Source organism: Tenebrio molitor, chromosome 6 (assembly GCF_963966145.1).
Source record: "Tenebrio molitor chromosome 6, icTenMoli1.1, whole genome shotgun sequence".
Taxonomy (NCBI): domain Eukaryota; kingdom Metazoa; phylum Arthropoda; class Insecta; order Coleoptera; family Tenebrionidae; genus Tenebrio; species Tenebrio molitor.
In genome coordinates, this window is record NC_091051.1 from 21559687 (window position 1) to 21580731 (window position 21045).

Here is a 21045-nt window from a genome sequence, read left to right on the forward strand (position 1 = left end):
AGCATTTTCTTTTAAAACCCTGCATTAATTAATTGATTACTTGACTTAAATTTTCACAAAAAATAAATAAAGTACTTTAAATTTAAAAAAATCCGGAAATTTTTGAGCGGCAGTGTATATTTGCTACGAGTATGTTTGCGTTTGCAAGCCATTTCAGCGGCAAAACCTGACACTTCAGATGATTTCAATACGTAACTGTCTGCAAGTGTATCTACAACAGTAACGTCCCAAACCAAAGGTTGACCTTTAATCCACGGTACTAAAGTCATCCCATCTGGGCGTTTTCCGTAATCCCGAGACAGTCCGTTTGGTTCTAAAGTTGAATTCACATGACTAGAAGTTAAAGACCGGTTGATAATGGAATTAATTTCAGCGTATCTGGAAAATCTACCACTGCTTTTGAAACAACTTAGACCGTGGATACCAATTTCGTCAACTTTCGCATTGCATTTGCAAATGAGGTGTACAAAGATTACAACCCAATCTTAAACCAATACAAACTTGGAAGGAAGTGTAATCTAAAAGAGTACCAATATTAGGAGAAGGTATTGCATGTAACCAAGATCCTGATTCTCTGCATTGCAAAGCCTTGAAACGAGCCAAGTCTTTAGGTGAATTAAAGATTAAGTCATTGGCAATTATTCGTTTGATATTAATATTGTCCCAAGTTTTCTGAAATTGTGGGATTGTTGGTCTTTCGTTCTCATTTTCTACATTCCAGACTTCTAAAGCTCCATCATAATGGTGAATAATAAGCTCATTATCCTTTGAATTTATTAATAAAGAAACAAGCTTTTCAACCCCATTAATTGAAGATAGGAAAGCAGGTAGGCAAATATCGGAAATGCGACGAATTGCCAGCCCACCAAATCTAATCGGTAAAGTGGACTGACACCATTGTAAATCAGTTAAACGTAAATTAAGTATTCTCTCTAAAGAAGAATCAATTGAATTAACATAATTAGAAAATTTCCAAAATGGAGTTGTTCTTAATAAAAAACTAAATTTTGGTATGAAAAGACACTTCTTGATTGAAGTATAAGCCACGTGTCTGGTAAGGAGTTCAGCTTTGTTTAAAAGATTTTCAATATTTTCACATTATTTTTTGTTCTGCTCTTCAGAAAGTATTGCTATTGCGTTTAGGATTGTTTTCCATAGTAACCTGATTTTTTTTTTAGAAACAAAATTCCAATTACCGTTAAATGCATTCTAACATGTGGCATATCATTAGATTCAGAAAAATAATCTCTTTCAAAATGGGTATAAAAAATATATCAAGCTATTTGAAAAAACAAAGTTGACTATCGTCTGACCAAGAATGACATAAAAAAAATGTGTATGTTGTACTTATAGCGTTTTTAAAATGATTTATTTTAGTTTTTGTTTTATTTAAATCGAGCCATAAACAACGGAGATATGGCTTGCCGCGTTTTTTAGGACGCACCTGTGTTTCACGTAACTTTCCAACCCTGACGAACTTTAAATACAACCAGTATTTATTTATTTCTTTCATTTATAACTATAACTTTCATTAGCGATAACGTATTAATATAATTATTAATGATAATAAAATTGTATAAGTATTTTGGCATCTAGTATTTTGTGACTACTGAATATTGAATTGCATAAATTCGGCGTACTATTGCGGGCAAAAAAAGTGGGACATCAACGTCAGTGCCTTGACTTTTAATGTGAAATAACCCTTATCTGATGCTAACCCTACTTTGAATTGTCATTAAGTATTGGAGATTGTAGGGAATAAGTGTAAGTAAGCACGTAGTGCAAAGTCCCAATAAAAATCTACCTTTATGAAAAGAAGAGGGCATTTGAAAAGGAAAATAGGAGTATAAAATAAAATTTTAAACTGTCAGCTAGAGTAGTGTCAAATTTCTATGACAATAAGCAAAGGCAAAATGACAATAAAGCTTGAACTACATTGAATTTTTCAAAACTGACAGAAGTTTGATGTCCCACTTTTTTTGCTCGCAATAGTACATCTCGGAAGGTTACGTGAACACCTTATACAGGATTATTCTATAGTGAAGTTTTTTTAATAAACAATTGTCAGTGTCAAAATGAAGTAAAAAACCATACTGTACGCAAGGAGTATAGAAGTATAGGGAGGGGACATACGCAAGCTTATGGGCGCGGTAAATTGAAGCGGTGAGGGACAAGGAAACGGGTGCAATTTTATGCAACCCGTGAGGTACTATCGCGGCCAAAATACTTTGGTCGTCACTTTTTGACACTTCAAATGTAAATCAAGTATTAATGTCAATATACATGACAATTTCAAATTATTCTTGTCAAAAATATGGCACCTTCAGTTTTTGATAAATATAGAATCGTCTTACTTGCTTCTGAAGGTTGTCTAAACCGCGACCATGTTGATCTTTTGCTTTTGAACCCTGCCTCCACAGCTGGGATTTACCCGACCTGTACGACACTGATGGATTAAAATAATTTTGACAACAGTAAAAAATAAGGTTAAACATCCTAAAGCTTGCTTTACAATTGAATACCATTTATGTCACATTGACGACCAAAGTATTTTGGCCGCGATAGTACGCCCCAGTTAACACTACTTGAGATGTTGGGAATTAACAATAAAACTGCAGGAAAATAAAACACTATATGTTTTTTTTGCATCACAAATGTATTCAGAGTATGAGAAACTAGAAAACCACACTAAATATCACAATGCAAGTAATTTGATTTACTTTCTTGGGGCGTACTAATAGCAGACATGCGCATTAAGGCGGCTTCACTCGGCCGGCCGTATGTCCCCCTCCCTATTATTCTATACTCCTTGACTGTACCACCCTAAAATTTGGACATATGGACCAGCTGTATAACAATTTGACACCAAATCATGGTTAAGGTTATGTTCACTTCACTTCCCGTACCTTTCTTCCGTGAATTCATTTTCAAAACAAATTTAATGCGAAATCAGGAGAAACCTTTTCGAATTTGAAATAAACTCTCGCTCGTTGGGGCGCAGGCTTAGTTACATAAAAAAATGTTGACACTCAATGTGACCGGCAAAAAAAGTGGGACATTAAAAAAATTCATTTATATTTAAGTATGTACGTTATTTTTTTTATCCCAAAAGTTTATTTTTGTTTTATTTCCTATTCTCCACAATTTTCTTTTGATTTACTGGGTTTTACCTTTCAATTGTTGAGTTTTTCTTAAATCTATTAAAATCTCAGATGGCGTTTATTTTCTTTCGTCCTAAAAAAAAAGCATTTCTGACATTGTTGTCATGGAATTTTCACAAATTTGTTATTTTTGTCATTGAAATGTCATTATCGCAAGAAGATTCTGCAAGAGCTATAGCTCTAGTTCACGTGGGCTTCAGCATTCGCGAAGCTGCGAATTCTCTTGGTTTTGCACGATCCAGTGTCCATAGAGCCGTACTTCGTTTTCGTCAGACTGGAGGGTACACCAGAAGACCTGGATCAGGACGTAGAAGAAGTACAGGCGCTCGTGATAATCGATACATTACGATGCTTAGTTTGAGAAATCGGCATATGACGGCAGTTAAGATAAGAAATCAACTGGAAAGGGTACGAGAGGTCAACGTGAATGAAAGGACTGTAAGAAGAAGACGTGGCGAAGCAAATTTAGGGGCCTATCGACCAGCAACTGGACCAGAACTTCTCAGAGGTCATCGGGTTTCCAGATTACTTTTTGCACAGGAACACTTAAATTGGAATTTAGAGCAATGGAAGTCGGTACTCTTTAGCGATGAGTCGAGATTTGCTCTCCGATCTCCAGATGGACGGGCGAGAGTTTGGAGAAGACCAGGAGAACGCTATGCACCTTGCAATTTTTCTGAAAGGCTCAGTTTTAATGGAAGATCAATTATGGTATGGGGAGGTTTTTCTTGGGAAGCCCGTACACAGTTGGTTTTTATTGAAAGAGGCACATTAACAGCCCATAGGTATATAGAGGAGGTCCTACAAGACCATGTCGTGGGTTTTGCCCAGTTAGCAGGCGATGGTTTCATTTTCATGCACGACAATGCTCGCCCACATACTGCTCGAATTGTAACAGATTATCTTCATGATGTAGGAATTGATACAATGAACTGGCCAGCACGTAGTCCCGACTTAAACCCCATTGAGCATCTATGGGACGTTGTCGGTAAACAGGTTAGAGCGCGGTGTGGTGAGCTGGTGTCTCTTCAAGAGCTTCGAAGAGTCGTGCAAGAAGAATGGGATAATACGCCTCAAGAAGAAATTCAGCACTTAATCAAGTCAATGCCACGAAGGCTAGAAGCTGTAATAAGGGCAAGAGGCGGGAATACCAAATATTGAATTAAGTAGAGGCGTTCATGTTCCTTGTTTATTTATTTTTTATAATTGTATTTTTCTTTTCTGTTGTTAATGTGTTAATTGAAGCCTTTCAAATGACATCTTTGTTAGGTGGTATATTTTTAAGAACAGAATACAAGTAACGACATCATTTTTACTTAATTTTGTAATCATGATTTTAGTATAATATTATTTTTCTTGGTGTCCCACTTTTTTTGCCGGTCAGTGTAGTTATAACTTACTATATAGTTTTCATTTTTATTAATCCCAAAAAGTTCCATTAATTTGTGTTGTTCTATTGGATATGCAACACAGTATACACATGTTCAACCTATTGAAGATGTGTTTGACCTTGTTGCTTTTAGTTTTTTTAAATTTTAAATTGAGTGTCATCTTCATCAACAAATTGCTTTACCGATATTTCGTCCAAATCAAACTCTGTTGCTGATAAAAATAACAGACATTACCCAAAAACAGTTTTTGTCTTACACAATTACACATTGGGTGCGCATGTGCGGTATCCGGATCCGGAATGTCGTTTGTCATTTATTTGTGTGGTTTATTGGTTTATAATATGTTGTTAAATGTGGTTTGTAAAATTTATACTTTTGCAAATTAGAGAGTTTCAGTTTACCAAATTTTTAATGTGGACGTTTTTGTGATACATAATAGTGTTTTAAGGTCAGTATTAAGGTGTGTTGAAATTTTTGGTTATGTTTGTAATTAAGGTTATAATAAACTTTGATTGATGTTACATTTTTCATTATCTGCTTTATTATATTGCGATATCTGCGTCATAATTTGTTGTTATTGTGTTGTTGTTGGTAGTTTCAATTACGTATTAAAAAAATAAAGTTTACTGTAACCTATGTTTTTTTAAGGAACATTGTTGTGATGGTATTGACAACAAACTTTAACAAATTAAAAAAGGTGTCTGTTTCATCTCTAAATTGCAAAAACTCACATTTCAAACTATCAGAATCTAAATTCATTCCTCCAAATTGGACATTTTTATCTTAAATGGAAAAATCATTAGCGAAAGAACAATTTATTGGTACTAGAGGGTCTCCACAAATATATAATTCCAAATTCCAAAATATAGAATCCAAATATCGTCTTTCATCTGCCAATTTTAAATGAAAAGTTTCAGATAGGTAATTAAGGAAAATGCAATCTGGAGAAGCTAGCTAACTTCTAAATCGTTGATTTCGCATCCAAATTGCAATAAGAACTCCCAAAATGATCAAAATCGGTATTCAGTATTCCCTTGTAAACGTCTCAAAAAAAAAAAAAGTCTCAGACAAGCTGTTTTGAGTTACTCTATTTGGATAATTAGATAGCTAATTAGTAGACCTAACAAATGTCTACTGGCCGTGACAAAATTCTAATTATTCTCGTTTATTACAATACCGGGTGTCCACAGTTAAAGTCTTATACTTATCGGTATTATGCCATTATTTCTATACCTATATTAATATTAAAGAATTAATAAAAACAATATTAAAGTAATTAACAGTTTAAGCAGTTTCTAATTATAAATTTAAATCACGTAAGCAATTTTGATCAAAGTTATAAGACAGGTTATGTCTTAATTTTTAGATAATTTTATTTGACTGTTCCATTCACCTGTCGTGCAAATTATATCGGATATTCCACTAGTGATCCTAGCGAATAGTTTTAACAAATGAATGCAGCCTTGAATGAATTTATGGAATTGCTTCCAAACGGACTCACGTGTGTTTTTTGTGTTGTTGGAAACATTTTTTTCAATTTCTGCGTTAATTTCTTTCGATTTGCTGTCAAATCCAATTGTGCTTGCGAATCTCACTCGTGCTAACGCACTCGTGTAGTTATTCCCAAGCACAATTGACATTCGTGACCAGTTTGAAAAATAATCGACATAATTTGGACTACTCGTGGTATTATACAGGGCGATCCAATTTTTTTTTAAATGCTCTAGCAACTTTATTTCTTGTCCGATTTCAATAAGCAATATATCAAATGCGTTTAAGGGACTATGAACTGCCATATAATATTTATTTTTTAACGAAGCAGTTTAAATGGGGTGATATTTAACTTTCTTATTTTGAATTGCAACATTATGTTTTTCATTACTTATTTTTAAAGTCACTATTTTTCTGAACATTGCTGTATAAAAATATGATTTGTTTTTTGAAAGGTTTAACAAATAATAATTGAGACATTTTAATGAAAAAAACGAATAAAATCAAATTGCTTTGTGAGACCTTTTTTCACACTCAAAATACGCTTGTAGCATGTCGGTCATTTCTTCAAAGGTATTCATTTTTACTCACGATTACCAGGAAATGCAATTTTAACAACTTGTCAAATTCTTTGCGTAACAAATGCTCTTGCTGACAGGTCTCACAAAGCAACTTGATTTTGTTCGCCTTTTCATTAAAATGTGTCAATTATTACGCAATGCGAAAGTTGACAAAATTGGCATCCACGGTCTAAGTTGTTCAAAAAGCAGTGGTAGATTTTCCAGACACACTGAAATTGATACTATTACCAACCGATCTTTGACTTCTATTCATGTTATTTCAACTTTAGAACCAAACGGACTGTCTCGGGATGACGGAAAACGCCCAGATGGGATGACTTTAGTACCATGGATTAAAGGTTAACCTTTAGTTTGGGACGTTACTATTGTAGATACACTTGCAGACAGTTACGTTTTGAAAACTTTTGAAGTTTCAGGTTTTGCCGCTGAAATGGCTTGCAAACGCAAACATAGCAAATATAGTTCAATTATTTCGTCAAATTACGTATTTAAAGGTTTAGCCTTTGAAACCTTAGGCCCTTGGTGCAAAGAAGCCATCGATTTCATTAATGTCATCGGAAACCGACTAATTGCGGAATTAGGCGATTCAAAATCAAATAAATTCCTTTTCGAGAGGATTTCCCTTGCCATTCAACGTGGAAACGCTGCAAGCATTCGGGGCACTTTTCCAGATTCCGCATTATTATCGGAAATTTTTGTGTTGTAAATCAAAAATGTTATGTACAGTTGCGGAATTAAAATTTCGGGCACTATTTTTCTGTCACTTCAACAAAATCTCTGTAAAGCACCTTCTACTGTCATCATGACTGACATTCAAAAATTAAACTTATCTGTGTCAATCACCCAAACAATTTTGAATTTTGAGATTTCAGTTAGTTGCACTGAGTGTAATTAAATCATCGTTTTGATATTTTGCCTACCCGTTATTATGCCACAAATGACAATTTTTAAATGCCAAAAAGACAAAAACATGACAAGAGTAAAAAATAAGGTTATTAATGTAAAGGTTGTTTTAGAGTTTATATCATGACATTGACAATAGTGCCCGAAATTTTAATTCCGCAACTGTACTTAAGTTGATTAATTATACACTGCGCCGCAAAATTAAGGCATAATTTAGAAAATTTATTGTATTACTTTTTAGAGAATCATTGACTGCCATTTATCGCATTATCTTAAAGTTTAAATCCGATACTCATTAGAAAACCACTTTTCATAATGCATCATTTAAAATTTAAATTTACAGGCTTTTTTAAAGTTTTTATAGAGTATGCGCTAATTTTGCGGCGCAGTGTATTATACATTATTATTTATTAAACATTTTTATTTCTTCAGAACTTTTAAAAAAACAAATAATATTTTTATACAGCAATGTTTAGAAAAATAGTGACTTTAAAAATAAGTAATGAAAAACATGTCACAATTTAAAATATGAAAGTTAAATATCACCCCACTTAAACTGCTACTTTAAGGCTGTATGACACGATGCTAAATTTTGTAGAAAATTTGTTATAAAATGATAATGATGTTGTGAGTACTTACAGGCTTGATTTATTTAAAGCATTCCAAAGTAAGTACCCCCAGTTTCCTGTTACTATTCAAAATTTAGCTGACCAGAGGAGAGCCATTATGAAGAAAAACTATATCCCTTCGGCAATTTTAGAAAAGATCAAAAATGATGTAAAGGTAGAATTGTCAATTAATTATTCTGACAATAATGAAGTTTCTAATAATTTAGTTGAAAATTCTGTTGAACCGCAAAGTTTACAAAGTTTACCAAATCATAATGACTCTTTCTGTTATCAAAGTAATTCAACACCAAACAACACGATACAAAACGACATAAATAATTTAGACTTGAGTTATAATGATATACATGTTATTAATCAAAATTTTTACTACCATCAAAATTTTAAAGAACAAATTGAAGATGAATTTAATAGAACTCTGAACGAATTTGAACATATAGAACCATTTAATAGACCACTATTACCTAAACAACAAAGCTCCAAAAAATTCTTTGCAATGATTGAAATTTTAAATCAATTCATTTTACCTAAATTTGTAAATATCACGACAAGTTTTAGAAAATTACACAGTATCATATATAGTGGAGCTTTAACAATTATCAGATTAAATGGTTCAAAAGAAATTGACCAGACAAATAATATAAAAGCTAAAGAATTACCAAAATGGGAACGAAGACTAAATAAACGCATTAACAATATCAGACGAGATTTAGGTAGAATAACTCAATATTTAAAGGGTATAAATTCTAATCATCTAAATAACTGTATTAAATCGATTTTAAATAAAAACAGAATACATTGTTTAAAATATAACGAATATAATGAAACATTAATAGAAATTAAAGACACTTTATTACAAAAATTGAATATTTATTCTAAACAATTAAAAAGATATAAAAATAATAAACAACGGAAATTTGAAAATAAACTATTTAGAAATAATGAGAAGTTGTTTTACAAAAATTTAGCAGATAATAAAACTCAAAATAATAATGGTCTACCAAATATAAATGAAATTAAAGAATTCTGGTCAAACATATGGTCAAATGAAGTTCAATTTAATAATCAGGCAGAATGGATTCCTAATTTAGAAAATGAGATACCAGATAGTAATAATCCACATCATATTCAAATTAGCCTTGAAATTTTAGTTAAAAATATTAATAGTTCACATAATTGGAAATCCCCTGGAGGTGACCAAATTCATAACTTTTGGTTAAAAAAATTTACTTGTATTCATAAATGCTTACTTGATCACTTTAACGGATTTATTAGGGAACCTAACACATTTCCAGAGTTTTTGGCCCATGGTATAACATATCTGAAACCAAAAGATTCCGATACTAAAAATCCATCAAAATATAGGCCGATCACATGTCTGCCTACAATTTATAAAATTATGACATCTTGCATTAAAGTAATAATTTACGACCATTGTCAAAAATTAAATATACTTAATGAAGAACAAAAAGGTTGTGTTAAGGAGTGTTTTGGTTGTAAAGAACAACTCATAATAGATACGGTAATAATGGAACAAGCTAGAAAAAATAATAGAAATATTTGTACCGCATTCATAGACTACAAAAAAGCCTATGATTCAGTACCACATTCATGGTTAATTAAAATTCTTAAAATTTATAAAATTAAGTTGGATTTAATTAACTTTTTATCCCATGTTATGACATTTTGGAAAACTACTTTAAATTTATCAATAAACAATACTAAATTAAAATCCGAGCCTATTCAAATTAAACGGGGAATTTATCAAGGAGATTCTTTAAGTCCTTTATGGTTTTGTCTAGCCATCAATCCTTTGACAAATCTATTAAATAGCACTGGATATGGTTTCAATATTAGAGTTAATAATACCACACTATCCAAATTAAATCACCTTCTTTATATGGATGACATAAAACTTTATGCATCTAAAAAGAATCACATTTTATCTTTACTAACAATAACTGAAAATTTCTCAAATGATTTTGGCATGAGTTTTGGTATTGATAAGTGTAAAACGCAATCAATATGTCGTGGTCATTACGAAAATTTAGAATATATAACTAAAGAAGGAGAAATCATTAAAAATTTAAATAAAGGAGAATTTTATAAATATTTAGGTATTAATCAATCAAATCATATTCAACATTCAATTATAAAAGAAAATTTAGAAAAACAATTTTATTTAAGAATTAAATCTATTTTAAAATCAAAATTAAACGGTAATAATTTAATTAAAGCAGTTAATACATACGCTGTTCCATTGTTGACCTATTCTTTTGGTGTTATAAAATGGTCCAAAACTAATTTACAGAATATAAATATTCAAACTAGAGTTCTCTTTACAAAATTTTGTAAACATCACCCCAAATCTGCTATTGAAAGATTTAATTTACCACGCGAAAATGGTGGTAGGGGTTTTTCAAATCTAGAAATTCTACAACACAATCAAATTGCTTCACTAAAAAATTATTTTCTCAATAGAGCTCGTGATAACACTTTTTTTAATGCTTTGGTTTCAGCGGATAAAGGTTACACACCTTTAAATTTAAGTGATAATGTAATTTCAGATATTGTTGAGCCAAATATACCTGACACTATAGCAAATATAAAACAAAAGTCTTTACATGGGCGATATTTTAAAGAGCTAGAACAGCCAGAAATTAATATTCAAGCTTCTCATGCATGGCTTAAAAAATCAAATATTCATCCTGAGACTGAGGGTTTTATATTTGCAATACAAGATCGTGTTATAAATACAAGAAATTATAAAAAACACATATGCGGTTTACAATCGATCATCGATAAATGTAGGATTTGCGGAACTGAAGGGGAAACCATTGAACACATCATTTCTTCTTGCACCGTTTTGGCTCAAAGCAAATATAAAAAACGTCATGATATATTCGCAAAAATTATACACATGAATTTAGCAGTTAAATTCAATTTATTAAAGGATACACAACCACATTACATTTATAAACCAGAAAGTTGTTTAGAAAATGACAATTACAAATTATATTTTGATCGCACAGTTTTAACTGACATTCACATTCAGCATAACAGACCAGACATTATTATTTTAAATAAACAACAAAAGCAAGCATATCTTTTAGATATAGCTGTTCCAAATTCACACAATATAATACAGACATATAATACAAAAATTAATAAATATTTAGAACTATCCGTTGCTATGAGAGATCTTTGGTGTTTAGAAAAAATTTCGATTTTACCATTTATAATTTCAGCAACAGGAATAGTACCGCAATCTCTTTTTAAAAATTTAAAAATTTTGGACTTAGAGAACACATTGGTGGTTGAAATTCAAAAAGGTATATTATTATACTCATGTCACATCGTGAGGAAATTCCTTAACATTGACACAGAACATAAAACACAAAAAAGTCAAAATGTGGAGGCTAGACGCCGGTAATTATGTTGATAAGCACTGCACTATTACTTGATAGTATTATCCGTAATAGTGTATGTACTCCGGCAAAATTGCCGTGCCGCCGGGTGGAGGTGGGATACGAAAAACGATCAGGATCATAGTCTGCCTTTGTCATTTTTACAGAATTTTCTGTGAAATTTAGTATCGTGTTACACTAGCTTTAAAAAATAAATATTATATGGCAGTTTATAGTCCCTTAAACGCCTTTTCATTTGATATATCGCTTATTGAAATTACTTTTTTAATTAAATGAACAGAGTGGTTATTATACAGCGGGTCGTGATGAAATCGTATACTCACATTAATCGCAATTGTCTACATTTTAATCCTGTAGAGCGTGCTGGAATCGACTGATACACAGTTTGCAAACAGTTTGCAGTAGAAAAATATCATTATTATCTTGCGACTCATTACAATAAGTTTGCACATTTGGTGCAAAGGTGAAAACTTCAATACGAGTACATTCGCTCTGAGTATAGATACGAGTATGTTATGTAAAAAGTTCTCCAGTGACGAGTTCCTTTGTTAGGCACATGAAGAGAAATCTGACTTAGTAAGTCAGGACAGTCAATTTTGTATTTGATATACATTTTTTTTAAATTCATTGAAAAATTTCTTCTCCTGGTGTGAAGGTCAAGAAAGCCAAACCTTTTAAGTAAATTCTGTTGAGAATAACCTCTTTCAGGATAGGCACCATCAGTCTTAAATGCTAAAAATTTGAGAAAACGACGCTGAATAGTTTCAACTTTATCCACATATCTCTGATAACTTGGATCCCAAATAATGCTGCCATACTCAAGTTTTGATCTTACGTATGCACAATACGTTAAGGTGTCAATATTTCTGAAGTGCGTAGAACACCTTATAATAAAGTCAAGTGCCTGAAATGCTTTTGTAACGACAACGTTTATATGTTGAACGAAGGACAATTTGTTGTCAAACGTAATACTTAAATCAACAACCGATTCAACTCTTGCTAATGTCACGTTATTAATTCTACAGGGTCTAAATTTACTGGTAAATTTTCTGTGAAAGTTAGTACCGTGCCACACTAGCTTTAGAATAGTAGATTACATACCGAGGTGGAAAGTGTTTCATTCCTGTCGAAAGCTAAGATAGTTTACCAAGGCGTAGCTGAGGTGAACTAATGCTCGAGACAGGAAGGAAACATCTTCCCACCAAGGTTTGTATACTATTTTATTCGTTTTTCGACAATTCGTGTACGCCACTGGAAAAAAAAGTGGTCTATTACTGACCAAGAGAGGGAAGTAAAGATAAAAAGGAATGTTTAACTTTCCGCCCTCGTATAAGGTTAGGAATGTGCATATTACAATACGATTCCGAATAAACATTTATAATGACCCGGTATATTGTATAGTGGACATTACAGTACACTTGTTCGTGTCTCATTTCTTTGCTGCTTCCAGGACCTCTTTATCGGACCTCTTTATTCAACTTGCGCATCTGTCACAGCTCAAGCTACAATGGGCAAGCTGTAGATATAATTTATTTTCATGACACCATCGACTGAGTTTGAGTAAATCATCTTGAAGATGCACACAGTCACTAATGGTACAGATTTCACGGTACAATTTAATAGTATTTAACATTACTAGCATGGTAAAAAGGGTTTTTACTGGCGACAGAAGGATATGACTGGAGAGCCGAAGGCGAGCCAGTCACCTTCTGAAGCCAGTATTTTTTGTACCAAAACGGCTTTTTTTGTTTTTATAGGGACAATTTAATTCATACACTAAAAATCCCATAAGCAGCGGTGTTTTTGTCATTATGACAGCGAAAAAAGTTTGCCCTAACTTTTCCAGCGACAAAACGGAACCTAACTTTTGAAAGCGTCTGATTCTAGTAGGTCTGCATCATAGTGATTTACGTATTCATTAAATTGTCTTACCGAATTACACTCAAGCTTTTTTTGTGTGTCGAAGTAAACTTGCCATTTATAATTCGAGTTTTGTTGTCTGGCAATTAAACTTAAAAAACTGCCAGAAAAAATTACTCGTCCTACGGACGAAGGCAGTTTTTTTCGTTAAATTGCCAGGCAACAAAATTCTCATTGAAATGTCAAGTTTACTTCGACAAAAAAACAAAAGTAAAGAAACATTTGGTTTTATTCATTTTTAACGAGTTACCACAGCTATGTGCTTTAAAATTTGTGTGTCTTTGTAGTATATAGGTACGCTAAATAAAGATGCCTAAAGGTAAAAGTTTGTCTGTAGATATGCGAAATAGTAATTAATGTTATAAGTCCGGGAACTCATAGTTTATAGTACGAGTTAGACGTTTAAGGACGAGGCGACGAAGGAGCCAAGTCTTGAAACTCGAAACGAGTACTGTAAAAAGATTTCACGGACGAATGTCGTTATGTATTTTATTTCATCCTGCCTCAAATTTCGTTTGAAAGAAACATTGAAATTAATTTCAAAATAATCCAACAAAAGCTCCAAATCTAGTCACATTTTTGGAACATGATTAGCAACGGCTGTTTGGCAATTGTTTATTTTGTTGAAATAATTTTGTGCGTCAAAATGACTTCTAAAGCAAATCCTCCAGAAATTGTAAGAAAATCTGCAGAAGCCTGTGCTGAATTAATACCTAGCAAGTCTGGTGAAAGGTATCAAAAACAATTCAGCCATTTTTGTAAATGGAAATCAGAAAATAATGTGAAGAAAATTACGGAAGAGGTTATGCTGGCTGGCCTATTTTTTAGATTTGGTTTAAATGGTTGTATTATTTTATTTATGAACTAACGTTTTTAGTCTGAGAAAGTAAGTGCATCTTCTTTGTGGCTGAAATAGTTAAATTGTTAAGTTGCATTTAGATGTAGTTTTGAATAAAACATTTCTTAAACCTGAATAATTGTTATTGCGATTGTTACTTTTGTGTTTCCAATAGCAACACTTAACCGGCGTCCGGCCGTTTTTTGCGTTTTCCCGGATTCAAACTGATGACGTAAAGTATTTTTCTTTATGCCATACTGTTATTAGGATTTATCAGTACTCAATGCTTGATTGATATAACACCTATAACAATCTATTATTATTATTATAAAAAAATTTGTTACACAGTCTAGGACTGGTTTTACAAATCTATGAGGGGCATGATGACCAACTCAATAGACCGGGACCAATGGCTTAACGTGACTTCCGAATCACGAGACAGAATATAGCCTTTTTTTTTTTTCGCCCTGGGTCGGAATTGAACCCGCGACCCTCGCGTCCCTGAGCCGAAACGGACTCCCTTAGGCTATATTCTGCCTATTATTATTATTATTATTATTATTATTATTATTATTATTAGAATACGTCTATCCCACAGAACAAGTCCAATTAAGGGATAGGAGAATAGCAAGAGAAAAGAAATACATACAGATAACATTACCGAAAGATGTCAAACGCATGTTGATGTACGTTATAATTTTCGCACATGGTATATAAAGGAGAATGTTTCTGAACATCAATACGCGGAGTAGGTAGGTAAAAGCATACATGGTTTCGGGAGGTCAGGCGGGGAACCAGAAAGTAGAGCTTGCTCAAAAGATTACTACAATCTATACGGTAATGTATCAGATTACGAAGAAAGCTCATTGAAGCGTTCACGCGTCTAGTCTTAAGATCCTGACATTCGAAACGCTCAAGGAGTTCAGATTGCGAGCGACCCCTTTCGGGATAAGTACCATCAATTCTATGGGCCAAGAATTTATGAAAACGACGCTGGACTTTTTCCAGATTTTGAATGTGTGTCTGGCAATTTGAAGACCAGATAATACATACTTCCATATTCGAGACGAGAACGAACAAAGGCAAAATATAACATTTTCAATGATCTGATATCACTGAAATTTTTAGTGCATCTTATAATGAATCCCAGAGATCGCAGTGCCCCGGAGACTATAACATTTATATGATTTGAAAATGTTAATCTTGTATCAAAAGTAATTCCCAGGTCGCAGATCATGTTGTCTCTAGTAAGCAAACAGTGATCTATGTGGTAATCAAAGAGGATTGTTGTGGATTTATTCGTGTAGGACATAGCATGACATTTTTGAACATTTAAAAACAGATTATTACATTTGCACCACTCTTGAATCCTAATAATATCTCGCTGCAGCATTTCACAGTCATGTGTGTTAGATATTTTTCTGTACACTTTAAGATCATCCGCATACATGAGAATATTGGACTCGATATTTACACTGATGTCGTTAATAAACATGATAAAAAACAGAGGTCCAAGAACAGAGCCCTGCGGAACTCCAGATGATACAGTGATTTCTTTAGATCTAAATCCGTTACACATTACAAATTGCTTTCTGCTCCCAAGGTAAGATTCGAAGAATTGCAACAATGATTCTGAGAGACCAAATTCCCGAAGTTTGCATAACAGAATGCGGTGATCCAACCGGTCGAAAGCTTTAGAGAAGTCGGTATAGACCACATCAACCTGTAGCCTGGCATCAAAACATTCAGCAACAAATTGCGTAAAGGAGCACAAGTTAGTTACTGTAGAACGGCCACTAACGAACCCGTGTTGAAATTCGGAGATCGTGTTGCGAACGCTTGCAAACAAAGTGTCATACAGGATGGATTCAAACACCTTAGAGAAGTTGCAAATAAGAGATATTGGTCGATAATTTTCTACTTGAGTTCTGTTGCCTTTTTTGAAGATTGGCGAGATACTTGATAATTTCCATATTTCAGGGAATTTGCAGGTTTTGAGAGCAAGATTAAACACCAACTGCAAGGGATACGCTAGGACTGAGGCACAGTCTTTTAAGAGAAACGCAGGAATATTATCGGGACCAGCCGTTAATTTGGGTTTAAGTTTCTTTAGGGCTGATGTTACGTCTGATTCAGATATGAAAGGAGTGTTTACATTATTAGTATCAGAATGAATAACGTCCCGGCCAGTGAAAACTCCCGAAGCAGTGTAGCACTGTTGGAAGAAATCTGCAAAAGCATTGACGATGTCGTTTGGATCTTGAAATTGATTATTTAAATATGACATGCGACCTGGAACACCCTTAGAGTTTTTGATGCTATTAACGTGAGACCAAAATTTTTTTGGGTCAGTTCTAATGCTACCTTCAATACTGTCAATATAAACCTTATACGCCTGCTTGATGTCGTGTTTAATTTGCGAGCGGATCGTTTTGAATATCTGGCATGTTACGGGATTGTTATTAATTTTGTATTTACGCCAAATTTGCCATTTCCGTTTAATATTTTTAATAATCGATGAGTTGAACCAGGGCGGATAGCAACCATTGCAACCGCTGCAAGTTTTTGGGACACACGTATCTAATAAGTTGTTAAATTTGTTGTAGGCCGTTATTCAAAATTATAGGCCGTTATTCAAAATTATCAGACCGAGGCCGTTATTTTTGCTGCCGTTGCTACGGTTACGGCACAAATGACAACTAAATTTAATTTTTGAAGTAAAGAGAAATGTCAGTCTTACAAATAAATCATCGTTAAATGTTAAGTATTATTGGTATAAAGAAATAGTATATAACGGTATTAGGCCGATATGGGTTATGTAACAGACGAGGTTGAGATATTGTAAAATCGAGGCAGAGCCGAGATTTTATAATCAACCGAGTCTGTTATATCCATATCGGCCGTATGTTGTTTTATAGTTTTCTTTATATCAATAATACTTAACATTTAACGATGATTTATTTGTAAGACTGACATTTCTCTTTACTTCAAAAATTAAATTTAGTTGTCATCTGTGCCGTAACCGTAGCAACGGTAGCAAAAATAACGGCCTCGGTCTGATAATTTTGAATAACGGCCTAGTCTGTTATGGGTATCATATCAATCAAGCATTGAGTACTGATAAATCCTAATAATAGTATGGTATAAAGAAAACTATAAAACAACATACGGCCGATATGGATATAACAGACTCGGTTGATTATAAAATCTCGGCTCCACCTCGATTTTACAATATCTCAACCTCGTCTGTTATATAACCCATATCGGCCTAATACCGTTATATACTAGAAATTTGACACAGGATGAAATAAATTAATAATTGATAAGTTTCAATCTGGAGAGCGACAAAGTGATATTGCAAAGCGGTCAGTTATTTCAAAAACAATTTCTTTGTATCAAAGGAAGTTGAAAAATTAAGATGTAAAACCCTATGGCCAGTCTGCAAAAAAAACACACTGTATATGTTGAAGTTATTTTAGAAATGACCAATTTCACAGGATAAAATCACTACATTTAATATAAGGAAAAATCAGCATGTAAAACCCTATGGCCAGTCTGCAAAAAAAACTCACTGTATATGTTGAAGTTACTTTAGAAATAACCAATTTCACAGGTTAAATCACTACATTTAATATAAGCCATCAAGCAGCTAATATTTTGTAAAGCGCTTCTAGAAAAAAGTGAGAACACTGAGAACAGAGTCGGGCGTATCCAAGTTCCTCCGGGTGCTCACTTCTTTACCTGCATAACCCTTTTTCGGACGAGTTCCTCCCAAGGTTATGGGAGATTACTGCGATAGGTAGTCGACGAGTGGTAGCCGGACTGGACGTAGACGAGTTCCTCCCAGCGGTCAGTTTACACCACAGGTGGTCGGTACTTAGCTGTTATCTGTAGACGAGTTGCTCCCGCTTATTGTCGAAGGATTAAGGAAGGCGGCAGGTATATTTTTACATTTTTGAGTGCAAGATAAACGAATATTTCCTAAATATTAAAATAAAATGTTTACTCCCAGGAGTATTATTACAACATAGGTTTATTTGTACAAAATTTATTCTAGGGAATATTCCATTTTCATAATTTTCTATTAATTTTTGTAATGTCTCCTTTTTGTTTCTTACGTCGTTTCTCAACTTTTTCATTCCTCTGTTTGCAGATTGAATTTTGCTATACGTATATGTTTGAAAACTAATAAGTGCATCTAAAAAAGCAAAAATGGAAGGATGACTAGAATAAAAATTATTTTTTAAATGTGCAGATAATAATTACCACCCCTGCAATGCAGTCTAATCCCCAACCCTTCGCTACCTGCATCCAAGATTAGGATATTTTGGGTACCGGGAGGAACTCGTCGGCCGGACTAGATTATTATGGCGAGTATTTTGCTTGAAATTGGCAATAAATACACTGACGAGAGGGAGAAACAATTTTATTTACAAGGGTAATTTAAAATGACAATACCTATCAAATATGTAATTTAAAAAAATGTCATTGAATTTTGACGTTGATTCTAACTTATCTCCCGTAAGAAGGTTTCACACTATGAAAAAATTGTAAAAATGTGTCAATTTTATTCTGACACTTCCGGTTTTCTTTTGCAACCAACTGTACAGGGGCGGCTTGCCAGGTTCCGACTCCTCACAGGGTGCGGTACAGTGGAGTATCGGTCGCTCCTCGCTCGGAAATTTCGATCTTCGTCGGTTGGTCCAGTGGGCCCGAGAAAAATGAACTCGAGAAGCACCGTACGAGTTATTGGCGGGTGGTATAGTCGCCTGGCGGAGCTCTTCCTGAGTCGGGGCTCGCCCCTTCCGTGGCCAGCGCGGTCCCCGGTGGTCCCTCGACGAGGTTGTGCGAGGCTGGTGGCTGAATGGCCGGGCGAATCCGGCAGAATGTAGTGGAAGGTTCTGAAGATACTTGTAGAGTCCTGAAGAGACTGAGGAAAATCTGAAGAGACTTCGAAAAGTCTGAAGAGGCTTCGGAAAGGTTTGAAGAGGCTTCGAAAAGTCCTGCTGGTTGCCTTGCGTCGCGAATTACCGTACTTAATCCGTTTCTGGGCGTTATCGGGTCCGATCCCGCAGTGGATCGCGGTCCCTGCTTTTCGCCGGTCGATGGACCTTCGCCTCCGGGACGCTATTTTACACGAGTGCCCGGACACTGGTTTAACACGGCGAAAACGGTACGCGAGGTGGTTCGCTCGACCTTTTGGCGAGAAAAGAGAAAGTACTCGTGCCGTTGCGATTTGCGTCGGCGCTCTCCACGGGGTTTAAATGGTTTTGGTGGGGGCGCAAGTTAGCGGGCGATTTTACCGACCGATAACTGCGTCACACTATAACACAGGTTGTTTAACGTTGATTCCTTATTTTGTGCTTACACTTTGTCGGAAGGAAGAATTAATGCAATTTCTTAAGGAAAATATTTTGACGAGAAGTACACCAAAAAAGAACTTTTGGAAGTCTTACACATAAAGGTCTTTGAAAAAAAAAAATCGTCATTGATCAAGAAGCGATAAAATATTGCCATCGTGTTCTGCGGTAGAGCTTGTGCCAACTGTCATGATCGATGACCTTGACAAAAGCTGCGCAAAGGCAGAGCCCAATTTTGATAAGTGAAATTTAAAAACGTCGGTCGTTTAGTTCAAATTTTCAGAGTGGCGGCAAATTTGCATTTTACACTGTTCAAGGGTTTGGATTAGAATGTCCGACATTATTTAAGGCTTCTCGCCAAATAAATATCAACATAAATTAGCTCTCAAATCTGTGAAGCTTGACAAAATGGTACCGATGTTTTTAGTTCGAATAGTAGAGACGCTTCGGTACGCATTTTGGTTTCTGCGTCATCGATCATGAGAGTTGGCACGAGCTCTAACCGCCTTATCATTGCGAACTAAATCCGATTGAAATGATATTAGTGGAGTAACGTTAGGTTTTTATTTCGGAACCGGTAGCAAGAGCTCGGATTTGAACGAAATTTTTTTAATGTGTTATAAATAAAACATATTAAAACCTTTATAGGTTAAAAATTGCCGCTCATTGTTTGTTTCATTAATTTATTGTTTATTTATAGGAACTGAAATTTTCCAGTTAGAAATCGTTATTTTGGCAAGAAAAATACTAGAAAACAATATAGAATGACTTTGGGAAGAGTATATTGTTATATTGAAACTTGTTTGGAATTAATTGTATGTGGAAAGAGAAGAACAATAGGCAGATGTTCGGTAGCCCGGTGTTGATCGGCTCAGATAGAAACACGTTCAGTTTGTCTTCTAGAGTCGCATAGTTAGTATTTTTTGAAGAAAATATATAATTATTTTTAGTGGTTTTTGACAAAAAAGTGTTTAGTAATACCATGCGATCGAAAATAAAAAAAAACCAGAGGTCCGTGAGTAATACGCTTCAGTTGGCAACACGTAAAAATGTAATTCAAATGTCATCAGATGTCATTACAATGGAGAACTGTCATTATTAATTATTGACTATTAAAATTGCTATTGCAATATGTTCACTTCAGAGCAAAACATTTGATTGAACTTAATCCCTCAATTCATAGTAACCAACCTTAGGCATTCAAAATTACTTCTGAAAATTCTAGTTACACAACATGAAAAACGTTATTTATATAAAAGTTCGAAATATAGGGATAGGGAGTAATTTATTTTTGACAAGGTAGTAGGTACGTCTGATCAATTCTTCAAATGTTCCAGTTGTCATAA

General features: G+C 34.1%; 1 protein-coding gene across 2 annotated transcripts in view; it reads left to right on the forward strand.

Moving 5' to 3' along the window:
* The first annotated feature begins 4837 nt into the window (after window positions 1-4837).
* LOC138132625 (protein croquemort-like) overlaps window positions 4838-21045 on the forward strand; it is a 53194-nt gene continuing 36986 nt past the window's right edge. Inside the window, exon 1 of one of the 2 annotated variants that reach the window (XM_069050210.1) lies at window positions 4838-5012. The gene's annotated coding sequence lies outside the window, so the exon portion shown is untranslated. The remainder of the gene's footprint in view (window positions 5013-21045) is intronic. The other variant, XM_069050208.1, reaches the window with a different exon arrangement.